The following is a 12,088-nucleotide window of genomic DNA, read 5'->3' on the forward strand; positions in this document are numbered from 1 at the left end:
GGGTTAAGGGTTCAGAAACACAGAAAAACCTGTTGATACCCAGAGCGGTGTCCACTCGCACTGTCACTTCTACATTTCTTCCTTTGTTAGTGGCGCAGATATCACCGCAGCAGCTTCTTGGCGCTTGTGCTGAGGCTTAGAGCAGGTTCATCAGCTAAGAGCAGAGGACAAGGACCCGAAAACATCTTTATGATTGCTGTATTTTTATCTGCCTGTTTATAATGAAGGGCGCATTACACCTGCTCCTCCTGGTGGCTGAGCGGGCGGGCTGTGACGTCAGCAGGAAGTCAGCAGCTGGCACCCCTGGGCATGATGTCAGGGAGGGGCTGATCTCACTCATCCTCAGTGCAGGCAGCGGATGCACCAGATGTGATCTCAGCGTCGCCCTGCACAGATGTCTTCTCCTCTGCAGTACATGGCCCTGCTGCTCCTGGTGACAGGTATGTAACAGGTTCTATTGTGTGTAACATGTTCTATTGTGTGTAACATGTTCTGTTGCATTTATTTACATGGAAAGTCAGGTGTGTATCATGTTCCATTGTATGAATCATGTTCCATTGTATGTATCATGTTCTATTGTGTGTAACATGTTCTATTTTGTTTATTATAAATGGGACATAATGTTTGTAATGTGTACTATTCTGTGTAACATGTTCTCTTGTGTTTGTTTTACCTGGGACGTCCAGTGTGTAATGTGTTTTATTGTTAGTAACATGATTTTATTGTGTGTAACATGTTTTGTTGTGTCTAGCACGTTCTATTGTGTTTAACATGCTCTATTGTGTTTATTTCAACTGACATCCTGCATTGCTACTGTGAGTTTATCTACAGCTGAAAATAGGAGTTCTCTGATGTTTCTACATAGTCTGGTGGGGTAATGCGCCTGCTGCAGGAATGCCCTGGCAGACCCCTGTCTGCTCATCTGTGGCAGAGAGCAGGAGCCCGCGCATTATTATAATTACTTTGGGGCCGATTTACAAGAATTGGCGCATCTCTGCATATTAGCAGAGATGCGTCTATTCATTTGCGCCCCATAAAAAAATGCTTGCACCCCCACGGATGTGTCACATTTACAATGCGGCTCACCGTGGTGCAAGGATAGACAGATGCGTGGCGCATCTTCTGGCGTAAAGGCAGTACATTGCTGGAGTCGTGCTGCAAGCATGACACAACTAGACCAATGGTTAGGTATGCCTATTCCTAACATGCTGTGTCACTCCTTACGCCTGCTTCAGCCGGCGTAAGGTTTTGACGCAGTGGCATCGTAAAAGTGATTCAGTGAAATCTTGTAGATTTCACTGCATCACTTTTACGAGGCTTTCTCACGTCGGAACGCCCAGCCTGCATACATTATACCTGACACAGGTATAATGTGACGCAGGCCTTTACAACGTGACGCATCTCCCTAGATGCGTTACGTTGTAAATATGTCGCAATGTGGCGCATTGTTTACGATGCCACTGCAGTACAGAAGTGACGAAACGGCGGCGTAAAGTTGTCGCAAGGGGCTTGTAAATCTGCCCCTTTGGTGGGATAATCTGTCTGCCATAGAGTAATATTTTAAACAGTCTCAGCTGGTTTAAATTAACGGATTTATGGTGGTAAATTACATTTCATTTGTAATCTGCAGCCACAATGTGATGTTTGTTGTTTTACAAAATTATTACAAATTTAAATATACAAATGGAGATGCAAATAAGTATCTCTTTGGACCTCAGATGACAATTAAAAACCATGAATATTGACAACCATTCAAGGGTCCTCTGAGCCTCTAAATGAACAATGTGTTAAAAGGTTTTATCTTTGTGTGTCTGTCTCCCCGATAATACCCCGGGCATTAATGCATAAATATGTCCTGCTCCATTTTTACACACTCAACTCTTTATTTCAGGTAAAAGTGGGGCACAGTCGGTGTATCAGTCCCCGGAGAAGCTGTCGGTGTCGGAGGGGAGCCCCCTGTTCATAAACTGCACCTATGAATACTGGGGGACCCCCAATCTCTTCTGGTACTTCCAGCCCCCGGGTGAAGTCCCCCGAATGATGCTGAATGAATACGGAGAGAAGGAGCAGAGGGGCTTCAGTGCCCCCCACAATAAGACGATGAAGTCCTTTCACCTGCGGAAGGAGAGCAGTGAAGTGGGGGATTCAGGGCTGTACCTGTGCGCCTTGAGGGACACAGTGTGTGATGAGGCGCTGGGAGCTGCACAGAAACCAGGAAACGCACCGCCCTTCACTGTGAGCGCCTGTGACACCAGCCTTCCCTCCGGGGTCACAGAAACAACATGCTGTCACATAAAGTGACCCCTAGCAGACACCACAAGAACAGTGACGTCACTGCGTGTTCTGTCACCACATCAAGGAATGAGGGAAAAGGCGACATAAGGTGGTGGAACTCAGAAGAGACTTGGAATAGCCTTTAACTGTACAGAGGGTGCTTTATTCTAAATAATACATGGTAACACCATCACCCTTCCCAAAACATGGTTACATCCTTGCTGTCTTGCTCTCCCATATGAAAAATATAGTATTTCTGCAAACAGGAAGAATAAAAGCAGAATCTGCTGAACAAAACTAAACACACTGAAAAAGCACTTGGTATCCTCTGTTTGCAAAAAAGATCTCAGCATTGGTTTAACATAAACCAGAATAATAAATGCTGGCTCAGAATGTGTAGAAATCTGCAGATACATTCAATATGCCACACATCTCCTTCCAGCTGATCACTGTTCAGTTTAGAAAAAACCAGATCAGAAAAAAGAAAATCCAGTTCTATGTATTGCTGTTTGACTGTAATTGTTGTCCCTGTCCTGCCTCACCTTGGATGCTGGCTATGACATAATTCAACTTTAGTAACTATTTGTATTTGAGCCGCTAAACCGTTCTCTTAATACAGGTAACTAGAGATGTCACAAATGATTGACAAAGGAAATCCTAGACCTTGCAGGATCTTGATAGTATATTCTGATCAAGAGACACCAGTGCTCGCAGCTGAGAGGGCTTCTTGCAAACTACAGTTATGACCTCACTAAGAAGCAACAATATGATTTGTGCAGAATTTGGGAGGCTCACAATCTGTTACTTGCTCTTAAATTGTCTGTTTTCAGGTTCCTGCTATCTTTCAGTAATGTGTGAGAGGGTTTTTAACATGAATCCCCAGAATGACCTCTGTATTTTCACCATATGCACCTGGGAAGGCATCTTGGCGCTGTGGCTCGGTGAACACACTGATGCTGGGGACTTCTTTCAATGCACAGCAGGTCTTGGACAGTGCTGTGATGCAGAGCAGGCCTGCCTCTAGGCACAGCTGGGCAGAGGCTGCCCCAAGGTTCAGAGCCTTGAGCAGTGACACATCTGACCCCACCCCAGCCCCACAGCTCTCTCCACAGAAGGAGGCACCAGCAGGGTCTGAGGGCACACTCGTGCCTGGGGTGTGGGGCTGGGAGGGGAGCTGAGATGGGGTGGACTCTGTATCCAGAGGTGCTTGTGCACCAGACACCCCCATTCAAAGGAGGGATTAAATATTACCGCATGTGTACCTCACCGCAGACTCAGAGCTATGCGGTAATCCTGCCTCTGCTGTAGGGATGAGGGTGTCTGCAAAGCACAGTTTTCTAGTTTTAAGACGCGACAAGATCAGTAGCATCAGGGCCGCCTTGTCCCTCTCACTGCGGCTTTTGGAGGTGTTTGGACCAGAAATATGGACCTCTCTGCTGAGGATGGAAAACCAAGACCACGTGACTGAGTTTCAGTAAAACAGTGACACATCCTGGTTTAATGTCGAGCTTTGCTTCCTGGTGTTTCCAGATTTTATCTTTTTCTTCCTTTTATCTCCTTGCCTTTTAGTCACTATAACGTGTTAATGGAGTTGTATTCAAACGTGGCGAGGGGCCTATAATTCTGTAGTGTTCACTATGCAAATCAATAAAAAAATAAAAAACGACAGACTGCAAAGCCGCAGAGCCCAGTATGGACAATCTCCCCACCAGGAATGGTCCCCGCCTGTAAGAGGTTGAGAACCAGATGCAAACACATGTGGAAGACACAGGAACATCTCCATGTCTTCAGAGTCCATGCAGGGGCCTCATTCCTACCTTTCTATGGAGGAGGCAGGATCCATGCAGTGTCCATGTAGGGTCCATGCAGGGTCCATGCAGAGGCCATGCAGGGTCTTTGCAGGGCCCTCATTCCCACCTTTCCATAAAGGAGGCAGGGTAAAAGCAGGGTCTATGCAGGATCCATGCACTGTCCATGCAGGGTCCATGCAGGGCCCTCATTCCTAGCTTTCTATGGAGGAGTCAGGGTCCATGCAGGGCCTATGCAGGATCCATGCAAGGTCCATGCACTGTCCATGCAGGGTCCATGCAGGGCCCTCATTTCTACCTTTCTATGGAGGAAGCAGGGTCCATGCAGGGTCAATCCAGGCCCTCATTTCTACATCTCTATGAAGGAGGCAGGGCCCATGCAGTGTCCATGCAGGGTTCATGCAGGATCCATGCAAGGTCCATGCAGTATCCATGCAGGGCCATTATTTCTACATTTCTATGGAGGAAGCAAGGTCCATTCAGGGTCCATTAAGGGACCTCATTCTCACCTTTCTATGAAGGAGGCAGGGTCCATGCAGGGTCAATGCAGGCCCTCATTCCTACCTTTCCATGAAAGAGGCAGGGTCCATGCAGGGCCCACATTTCTACCTTTCTATGGAGGAACCAGGGTCCACGCAGGGCCCCTGCAGGAACCATGCACAATCCATGCAGGGTCCATGCACGGTCTATGGAGGGCCCATTCAGAGTCCATGCAGGGCCCTCATTTTTACCTTTCTATCAAGGAGGCAGTGTGCATGCAGGGTCCATGCAGGGCCCTCATTTCTACCTTCTTATGAAGGAGGCAGTGTCCATGCAGGGTCTATGCAGGGTGCAGGCAGGGCCCTCATTCCTACCTTTCTATGAAGGAGGCAGGGTCCATGCAGGGCCCATTCACACTCCATAAGGGTCCATGCAGGGCCCTCATTTATGCCTTTCTATGAAGGAGGCAGTGTGCATGCAGTGACCATGCAGGGCCCTCATTTCTACCTTTTATATGAAGGAGGCAGTGTCCATGCAGGGTCAATGCAGGGTCCACGCAGGGCCTTCATTTATACCTTTCTATGAAGGAGGCAGTGTCCATGCAGGATCCATGCAGGGCCCTCATTTTTACCTTCCTATGAAGGAGGCAGGGTCAATGCAGGGTCCATGCAGTGCCCATGCAGGGTCCATTCCAAGTCAATGCAGGGCCCTCATTTATACCTTTCTATGAAGGAGGCAGTGTCCATGCAGGGCCATCATTCTACGTTCCTATAAAGGAGGCAGAGTCCATGCAGGGTCCTCATTTCTACCTTCCTATTAAGGAGGCAGGGTCCATGCTGGGTGCAGGCAGGGCCCTCATTCCCACCTTTCTATAAAGGAGGCAGTGCCCGTGCAGGGTCTATGCAGGGTCCATGCAGGGTCCATTCAGAGTCCATGCAGGGTCCATGCAGGGTTCATGCAGTGTGGGCAGAAGCTACAGTGACGTATGTTGCTCTGCCAGCTCCTGAGGAAGGATTATGCGCACTGCCTCTTGTCTAATGACCGAGCCATATTGGAGGCCTTTTGTTGTATCCTGGTTGCCCCTTGTGGTAGCGCCTTAAAGCCTACTGCCTACTGTCAGCTACTGTAATAGTGGCCAGTGCTCTGGTGTTGACTAGAATCTCATTTATCTATATATGTTCTATCTCATATACAGATAGCTCACTTCCTGTCCCAGGAGACTCGAGGCACTATCCAGCCCTGATACCTGAGAGACATTGTTTTTGGTGCCACCTGTATCTCTAGCCTTTAATTTCACAAACATATACGTGTCATTTCCATAATTAAAAATGGTGAAAGAGTAAGACTGAATAAACTGAAAATGCCAAATGTTGAGGAACACGAGTGACAGCGAGCAGGAGTGTGAAGGGTGAGTTAAGCACTGCCTGTCCTCTCCAGGCAGAGAGGAACTCCCTCCTCTGAGTCCTCAGTCACAGAGTGAGTGTCTTAAGAGATGAAGTTGTGGGTGGTAAGTTCTGCCTCTTTACCCTCAAGTAAGAGAGGTCAATAAATACTTATTATTACATTTATATCGCACAATGTACCACTTGTCAGGTCTCTAGGCACTGTCAATTACCCAGCTCAATGGGCTCTTTTTATAGACCTGGGAAGGATAAATGTCTGAATGAACCCCTGGGATTTGATCCTGTCAGTTCAGACTCTACAAACCTCTCTGCAATGGGTGCCTCAGTTCATTGTAGAGACCTTTAGCTCATACAGACTGTAACAAAAACCCCAGTTATACCCGCCCTTTCCACTGTCCCTCACTGATGACGTCACACAGCAGGAGCCGGATGATCAGGGGCTCAGAGGATGGTCTAGTGAAGAACATATCTCAGAATTGTAATATGTTCACAGCACTTTGATATGCAATGATCTCAGACTTCCACATGAGGTCGACACATCCTTAAAAGTAGAAGTGCATCTTCACATCTGGGTAAGACTCTTCCTGTCACTGATGCAAGAAACAGAGCACCACACACACACACACCATCTATAACACAGGGAGGAACAAATGTTATTTGAGACAAGAAAACCATTGGTGGCAACTGAGTTCATACTATGCTGATTTCATACCACAGTTTTAAAGGTGAAATATGCGAGTATGTTTCATACAACGTTTTTCTTCCATTTTTGTATTACACAACTAACTAAAATGATTCAAAATCAGCTTGTTCTATTTTTCGTAAAAACACAATTCATAAATAAAATATATATTGTGTTAAAATGTATAATGCTGATTTAAAAACATTTATATTCCATGTGTGTGCTTCTTATGGCTTCACAATCCATTCTCTGTGTTGTCCCTGGTCCTGAGAACAGAGCAAATACTCACAGGGTTTCACTCAACGTCAGATCTACTGAAAGAGCGAGACCCTGCTTATGTGAAACCCTAAAGCTGCATGAGACCAGGAGCAAAGAAGAGACAAACACAAAATTGTGTGCTAATCCTACCCGTAAGATGCGCAATTACTGAGAATTACTGAGAAGCGACTCCTATCACGATGCTTCCCTAACACAGGTGCTCCTGCTTTGAAGCTTGCACTGGTGATGCTCAGCGTTGCACCGGTGATGCTCAGTGTTGCACTGGTGATGCTCAGTGTTGCACTGGTGATGCTCAGTGTTGCACTGGCGATGCTCAGTGCTACACTGGTGATGCTCAGTGTTGCAGTGGGGATGCTCAGTGTTGCACTGGTGATGCTCAGTGCTACACTGGTGATGCTCAGTGTTGCACTGGTGATGCTCAGTGTTGCACTGGCAATGCTCAGCGTTGCACTGGCGATGCTCAGTGTTGCACTGGCGATGCTCAGTGCTACACTGGTGATGCTCAGTGTTGCACTGGCGATGCTCAGTGTTGCACTGGTGATGCTCAGTGTTGCACTGGCGATGCTCAGTGTTGCACTGGTGATGCTCATTGTTGCACTGGTGATGCTCAGTGTTGCACTGGCAATGCTCAGTATTGCACTGGTGATGCTCAGTGTTGCACTGGTGATGCTCAGCGTTGCACTGGTGATGCACAGTGTTGCACTGGTGATGCTCAGCGTTGCACTGGTGATGCGCAGTGTTGCACTGGCGATGCTCAGTGTTGCACTGGTGATGCTCAGTGTTGCACCGGTGATGCTCAGTATTGCACTGTTGATTTTCAGTGTTGCACCGGTGATGCTCAGTGTTGCACTGGTGATGCACAGTGTTGCACTGGTGATGCTCAGTGTTGCACTGGTGATGCTCAGTGTTGCACTGGTGATGCTCAGTGTTGCACTGGTGATGCACAGTGTTGCACTGGTGATTCACAGTGTTGCACTGGCGATGCTCAGTATTGCACCGTTGATGCTCAGTGTTGCACTGGTGATGCACAGTGTTGCACTGGTGATGCACAGCGTTGCACTGGTGATGCTCAGTGTTGCACTGGTGATGCTCAGTGTTGCACTGGTGATGCACAGCGTTGCACTGGTGATGCTCAGTGTTGCACTGATGATGCTCAGTTTTGCACTGGTGATGCTCAGTGTTGCACTGGTGATGCTCAGTGTTGCACTGGTGATGCACAGCGTTCAACTGGTGATGCTCAGTGTTGAACTGGTGATGCTCAGTGTTGCACTGGTGATGCTCAGTGTTGCACTGGTGATGCTCAGTGTGAGAAGGGGACCTGATATATGCTGTCCACTAGTTCTAGTAGGTTAAAGACAACCTTATATGAAAGCTATCCTAGTGGTAGCTATGGAGAGCAGCCTTCAGGCTAAGTCTTGAAGGAATGTAAAGCAGCTTGTTTTACCAGTCTATAATCTCTTGAATGATCAAATGAAAGGACAACCACACCAGGTATATATTTAAAATATATGTGTTTAAGATAAAACACACCCCTCTAGTCTCTTTATGAGACTGGAGTTCGAAGTACCTAATTTACAAGTTACCCTCACCTGCTGCCCCACCCACGCTGCCTACCCCACTAGTCCCACTAGGCCCTGTGATATCATCCAGTTTCAGTATATTTATGAGATGTTGTGTGGATGGACTTTTGCCTGTCTTCAGCTGCCTAATGGAACATAAGGCCCTAAGCTGAGCGAAGGAGAGATCCTCATATTTATAGGGAAGGAGCTCACTGGGTCCTGGTAGGGACCCACTGGTTCCTGGATGGTTAGACATTACTAATGTGGTGTGGTGTATTGCACTACCTACACTAGTGTGGCCTACCAAACTCTCTTGAGTTGTAGAAAGGGCGTGCTATCCCTTAACACACAACTCTAAGTTCAGTAGAACTTACTTTAGCTAAACTTGATATTATATGTACCTCAGGTACCTTTAGTGGTTTTCAGTTGATCAATTCAATTGAGATTATCTGGTAAAACAATAGCAAGCTGGAATCCCACACGCTGCACACCAATGTGAGAAGTTGGCCTGATATATGCTGTCCACTAATTATAGTGGGCACCTTGTATCAGTCCAAACAACCCCTTATGGTGAATAGGTTAAAGACAACCTTTATTGAAAGCTATCCTAGTGGTAGCTTGCTTTACCAGTCTACAATCTCTTGAATGATCAAATGAAAGGACAACCACACCAGGTATATATTTAAAATAAATGTCTCTTTATGAGACTGGAGTTCGAAGTACTTAATTTACAATTTAGCAATCAACAGTAATAGCACAAATACACGTTTGGGCCCTAGGGGCGTACCAAACCATATACCAATAAAGTGGTATAAGAACCACGACTGAACTAGACACTAGGCCTAGAGCCTGTAGAATCGCTGGGACCCCAAGGAACCACCCAAGATAGTGACACAGGGGACCCACGGGGGCCGGGTGCAGTGTGTAAACACAACCGCGGGTTCCCGTTAGCTTCTATGGGCAATGTCGCGGTTGGAAATTTAAAGATTAGGGACACTTAGAATCAAGTCAGGACCAAACCCTTTTGGACTTAAGAAGTTCTAGGGCTAGCACCCACAGGAGCACCGGAGTACTTGTGTTACCCTGGGAAGCCCGGTGCATAGGTGTCTTTTGGTGTCGGGTCGCGTCGTCGATTCAGTGGAAGCTGACGAAGAACTGCTGCTGCCGTGAAGAGGAGAAGTGTCTAAAGGGATCCAAGCCTGGATCTAGGATGGAATGAACCTGAAAGCAGAGGGGACAGAGTCTGGGTCACTTGCCAGTGACCGAGGGCAGGATGGACCAATGCCCACAGATGTCGGGTGCTTCAGGTGAGTTGACGGGTGTCTTGCCTCTTCTGCCACGAGGTCCAGGAGGCGTCAATGAAGTCCATGAGCTGGATTCGAGCTGTCCCACGAAGTCTGTCAAGTGCTGCTGTGTCGGCGACCGGAATGGACCCAACAAGCCTTGGCAACGGCAAGTTTCGTGGAAAGAGAAGAAGGACGTCGGTACAGGTCAGCAAGGTCTGAGGGACTCACCCAGTGAGGGTAAGTTGGGGAACGTCTGGAGCAACCAGGAAAGCCCAAGCAGGAGAGGAGTTGCCTTCGTGTGGACCCACTAGCCAATGGGCTAGCGATTGCGAAGGGGCCTCAAGCTGTCACACTGGAACCCGGCCCACGGGTCACTCATGGATTGGAGGCCAGTGATCTTCAGTGCAGTCAGTGCTCAAGGCTGGAGCTACTTGGAGCCCAAATCAGAACTTCAAGGATAAACAGGAAGTTGATGTACCAGGAATAGTACGCCGTGCCCAGGGGTCACGGTTCCTCGTCACCCACGATAGCCACGGGCCTCATTGCTGTGGACTCCTTGGTGAAGTCAGGAAATCTACCTCTGGTGATGCAGAAATTTCAGCGTCCAACAGGAGCTTCGGAATTGCAGACTGGACAATTGCTTCTTTGGTGCCTGCCGAGCAGGGGAGTCACTCCTTGACCCCAAGGGAGATTTCTTCAGTCTTCTAGTCAGGATAGAAAGTCGAAGGTCCAGGATATATGTTGCAGAGTTTCGTCCAGGGTAATCTAAAGTCGCAAGGACTGGGTTCCAATACTTATACTAAGTTTGGAGGTTGGACATACTCTAGGGACCCACCTATGGGAGGGTTTGGAAATAGGGGTGTTTACACCCATTTTCTTTGTCCAGTTTCACGCCAGAGCAGGGGCAAGTAGCCCATGCCACCGGTTGGAACTGGACCATGCACTCGCCCAACCCCAATACGCATCTGACTGTCTGGGGAGGTGGTTACACTTCCCTGTGACAGGAAACCTATTGTCCAGGCCTCCCCTGCCGGAGTTTAGGTCAGCAGCAGGAGGCCAGACCTGTGTCTGTGGCAGAGGCATCCATTTTGTGATGCCAGGTCGAATGCTGAACCCGGGGCTGTGCAATGTCTGCCATTGACATACTGCTGCTGGTGCTCACACAGTGCTGCACATATGCTCCTTCACCTCCGCCTTCGAGTTTCATCAGGTGTTATTACAATATTTACGTTTATTCTCCCAGTTACCATTAAGGACCATGGCGCGTGTCACTAATGCTGCTTTTTGCTGCTCTTGCCTGGTGTACACTGCCGTACATTGATTGCGATGAAAGCAGGTCACTGGAGGTGGTAAAGTAACACAAGAATATTTGTGCATTGTTGCTTGTGTGACATTTTGTTGTGCTGGCTGTTGGTGTTTTTGTTTTACTGTGTTTTAGTGCCACAATATTGCAATGCCATTTTCTTTTGTTGTGTTGTTTCTCTTTTGACTGAGTGGTTTGTTGTGTTGTGCCCTCCTATGTTTTACTTGTGTTGCAATGATGGTTTGTGTATGTTATTGTGTTACAGTCTGTTGTTTAGATATGGCAACAGACAATGTTACATATCTAGTCAAAAGCAACTCTTCTTTAAAGTTCCCGTGCAGCCCTGAACTGTGGCACAGACTGTGGGGCAGATTCACTAACATTTGAGGCAACGCAGCACAGCGCAGTAAGGAACTTGTGCGCTGCACTGCGTGAAAGAGAGAGAGCAGAAGAGTGCCATATATACAAAGATGAGGCACATTTCTTCTGTCTCCCTGCGCTGTGCTGTGCTGCGCTGTGCTGCGCGGTGCTGCACTGCACTGTGTGAAAGAGAGAGAGCAGAAGAGTGCCATATATACAAAGATGAGGCACATTTCTGCTGTCTCCCTGTGCTGCGCTGTGCTGCACTGCACTGTGTGAAAGAGAGAGAGCAGAGGAGTGCCATATATACAAAGATGAGGCACATTTCTGCCGTCTCCCTGTGCTGCGCTGTGCTGCACTGTGTGAAAGAGAGAGAGCAGAAGAGTGCCATATATACAAAGATGAGGCACATTTCTGCCGTCTCCCTGTGCTGCGCTGTGCTGCACTGCCTGAAAGAGAGAGAGCAGAAGAGTGCCATATATACAAAGATGACGCACATTTCTGCTGTCTCCCTGTGCTGCGCTGTGCTGCACTGCCTGAAAGAGAGAGAGCAGAAGAGTGCCATATATACAAAGATGAGGCACATTTCTGCTGTCTCCCTATGCTGCGCTGTGCTGCACTGCGTGAAAGAGAGAGAGAGCAGAAGAGTGCCAT

At 47.9% G+C, this 12,088-nt stretch overlaps 1 pseudogene; it reads left to right on the plus strand.

The window, feature by feature from the left end:
* The first annotated feature begins 394 nt into the window (after nt 1–394).
* On the plus strand, nt 395–2,301 carry LOC146859492 (T cell receptor alpha variable 3 pseudogene; annotated as a pseudogene).
* Nucleotides 2,302–12,088: the final 9,787 nt, after the last annotated feature.

Source organism: Triturus cristatus, chromosome 3_2, assembly GCF_964204655.1.
Source record: "Triturus cristatus chromosome 3_2, aTriCri1.1, whole genome shotgun sequence".
In the NCBI taxonomy this organism is placed as follows: domain Eukaryota; kingdom Metazoa; phylum Chordata; class Amphibia; order Caudata; family Salamandridae; genus Triturus; species Triturus cristatus.